Below are 3,752 nucleotides of genomic sequence, written 5' to 3'. Positions count from 1 at the left end.
GTGTGTGTGTGTGTGTGTGTGTGTGTGTGTGTGGTGTGTAAAAAGCCATGGATTGCTTCACCATGGTGCCTAAAGTGAAGCTGTAGTGACTATGCAGCAAGGCTCCACAGCACAGGGAGCAAGGCAGATTTAAATACAAAGCACATGGCTCCCTCCTATTAAAAGTATCTGGGCGCATTTATTTCAATGACTTTGAATGAAAAAAGCGATCAGAGCAGGGGCTGAGCAGAATCTGGTGTGGGCAGGGCTCTGCACGGATTTAACTAGTTAACTTCAAGTGGAAGAGCAGAAGCTCAGATAAGACATCCCCTCCCCCCAGGAATCCCCAAGTAAAATTTTGACTACATGTTTTCTAGTACCCCCCCCACACACACTGTAATAGGAAAGCAACATCTCTATAATTGGCACTTGACACGCTGTTTGCGTTGAGCTGTGGTGCACCAAGCACAGATTTCCTGTTGATGGAAACATTTATCATTNTGATTGCCCCAGAGTGGCAGGTGGTGTTATCAATTACCTCTTCTTACCAATAATAATATTAGTATGGTAATAACTTTGCTCTAGTGAGAACCAATTAGTGGTCACTTGTCACAGCATTAAAGAAGCAAAATCATGCTGAATTTAACCCAAAGGACCTAAAACAGAAGTTGGGGGTGGGGGGGGAACGAAGGGGAAGGGAAGAAATAGCAAGGGAGTGGGGAAGAGAGAAAACAAAAGCCCTAATATCTGAATACCTATTTTGTGTGAAGGAGCTGGAGAAATAGCCATATCATAAGGGAAATGTCAAGTCCAGCTATGTCAAACTGTCCTCTGTGAATCTAGAGCCAGGTATCATAAGTAAACCGTGACTGTGAAGTCACAACCAACTAGTCAACTCCCCTTGTCAAGTCCATCTTGCAGACAGGCTTTCTGTTTCATCTGAAGAAATGATACAAATTAATTCAAACACCTAATTATATGTTCCATTAATGTAAAATATACAGTATTAATTTGTAAATAATATCATTAAGCAGACAAAATAATAACGTGTCACCTCTTAAGACGAAAACAGCATCGCAGGGGGAGAGACAATTAACAAATTAGATTTAATTACAGGGAGGAAAAGCAACTTTTGTCTTTTTGCAATAGTACTTAGGTATTGCAATATTTTAATAGACAGTGGTCATGCGGTAAGTGTGCATGTTCAGTGTGCCCAACTACAGTGGAGCATGTACCTCTTCTGTGTATTAACCTGGGCACAGCCAGAGAGCCTGCTTCCTGCCTCATCTGTGAAAATACCCCCACAACACCCTGTCACTTTGCAATAGACTGTTTTGATTAAGGCTTCAGATGCAAACTCTTTCATTGAAATTTGCCACCCTGCATAAGAACAATGGAAGCTTTACCATAGAAGCACAGGAGAGGGAGGGAGGGAGGGAATAGGTGCAGGAAGCAACAAGCTTAAGTTTTCCAATTTTCCTTTTTAAAATTCCCCTCTCCTTGGTCGCAGCCTTTGGGATCCACTTGAGTGTGGCCCTTCTGCGGTGGAGGGCATCTGCATGGGCTTCTACCACACACACTGCTTTCTTGTATCTTTCCTCCACGTTGCTGACATCTTCTCAACGAAATTCCAGCGAAGTCGGCTTCAAGGGAGTTAGGGAGCCTGCAACCTCAACCACAGAGCTCATCCAGGCTTCAACCCGACCCTACCATGGCAGACTACCCTGGCCTGGTCCCATGTGGAGACCTCAGCATCCTGCATCCTTACATACTAGCTGGAGGGATGGATCAGTAATGTTCACTTCTGCCTGAGTCCCACCTGCTTCACCTTTCTTCTAACACCTACCAATGGAGCCACACCTCTGGAATCAGAGGGCTAGCTCCTTTTACAAGGGCCAGAGTAGGATTCGCCTTCATTGGAGGGACTACAAAGATCCTCCCAGAACCACACCTCATAGAAAATGCAAAGCAAGCCTTCCAATTAAACAGTTACACTGGGAAGAAAGGCCCGGGGCGAGCATGCCGGCTTGGTACAGATCAGGAGGGGTGGGCGAGAAGAGGATGGAAGTCGGCCTCAAGCAACAAGGAAAGGGTTGAGAGCGCTTAACGTGACCTAAATGAAGAGTCCCTAAGAACCAGGTGGTTGTGGGATCCAGTGGGATCCATCTTCCCCGAAAGACTTCAGACTTTGTGGGAGCCCGCTTTTGATTCTCCCTTAAAGTGTGCCAGAAAAGGGGGAGGGAGGGAGCGAGGGAAGGAAGAAAAAGCAAACCATAAAAGGCGGTGCACCTTTAGCCAGTGGCCGGACACAGATGACCTGTGACAATCTTCCTGCCAAGTCCGTGCAACTTCTCTCAAATCCTATTGGCCCTATACACTTTGCAAAATGTTTCATTTCACACATTATACCACCCCCCCCAACACAACACTTCCATTTTTTTCTCTCCTCACCCGTTTTGCATTGTTTTATCTGCTCATTTTTCTATAGTAAAAGTCCTGCCCCGGTCGCCCCAAAGTCCTAGATGTAAACTTCTTGTTGTCAAACACCTCTGAACCAGGCACGTGTGTCCCCCCCCCCATATTCTGCAACCATTCAGAACGTCACCCCGTGATTACAGGGACAGTGAGACATTTCATACCTATACCTTAACTGTAAACGTGCCACCTGTGTGCTTAAGTGTATATGTGCGTTACAACAGAACTCACAGTTTCGAACATCTTTTATTTGCTTTTTTTGTTTTTCAACTTAAATGAGTACACCCTCCACCAAAAGGAAAAACAAACCAACCTTAAGGAATTTTTTTTTTCGTAAGTGGCTCTTGGGGCTGTTTGGAGGCGACTCCAACCTGTGCGCGTCCTTCCTCCGCACAGTTCTCTTGCGCTCTTCCCGGAGCCGAAAGCTGTTGTTTCGGGGAACTACTTAGACTAGCAGGAGAACGCAGTGTAGGAACCCAAGCCTAGACCCGAAAGACAGCTTTCCAAGAGCCTGGCAAGTTAGTTAGTTAGTTTGGGGTCCTGTGGATGGGGGCAGAAGATTCCATCAGTAGGCAGCCCGTTCCCTCGACCCTGTGGGAAACTCGCAAGTCGCTGGGCATTGGGGCTGAAGGGTCGCCTTCTTACTTTCCCACCCTCCACCCATAAAACAAACCAGGATAAACATCTGAGCCAAGCTTCGCACACTTGGCTACTTAAACAGGCAAAAATAAGAAATTTAAGAAGAAAAAATTAACAGACATGCAGGGGAGAAGGGCACTGGAGCGGCTGCGGTGAGGCCTGGGGCACATCCTGGTGGCAGCTCCAGGATGGAGGACAAATGCGGGCGCGTGCGCTCGGTGTTGTAGGAGAGCGCGCGAGTGTACGCGCGGGAGCGAGGCGGCGTTCGCGTGACCGCGGGAGTGGGGCTGGGGGGGGGACCGGTGCGGGGAACGCGCCTCGCCAGCTGTCCAAGGTTGCCCGGCTGGCGTAGACATGCGTGACCCCCTCCCTCACCTGGCCCCCACGTTATCCCCGAATTCCCGACAACATGCGGCAGGCTCGCTGGACTTTCGTGGACTTGGAACTTTGAGTCGCATTCGAAGCCCACTCCGTAGGCCAGGACAGTAGGCGCTGGGGCCACGGAGCCGGCGGGAACGAAAAGGGGGGAGCGATACCTAGGCCCCGCTGTCCCCTCCCTCCTCCGGACTTAAGAAGCCGCCCGCCGTGGGGAGGCCCTGGCAGGCGGGCGCGGAGCCGTGAAGCCCTGGTGGTGGCAGCGGGCGGGGCAGGCGCTCCGG

This window comes from Mus pahari, chromosome 15, assembly GCF_900095145.1.
Source record: "Mus pahari chromosome 15, PAHARI_EIJ_v1.1, whole genome shotgun sequence".
Lineage (NCBI taxonomy): Eukaryota > Metazoa > Chordata > Mammalia > Rodentia > Muridae > Mus > Mus pahari.
The sequence above is the reverse complement of the archived record's forward strand: the minus strand, read 5'-3'. Positions refer to the sequence as shown.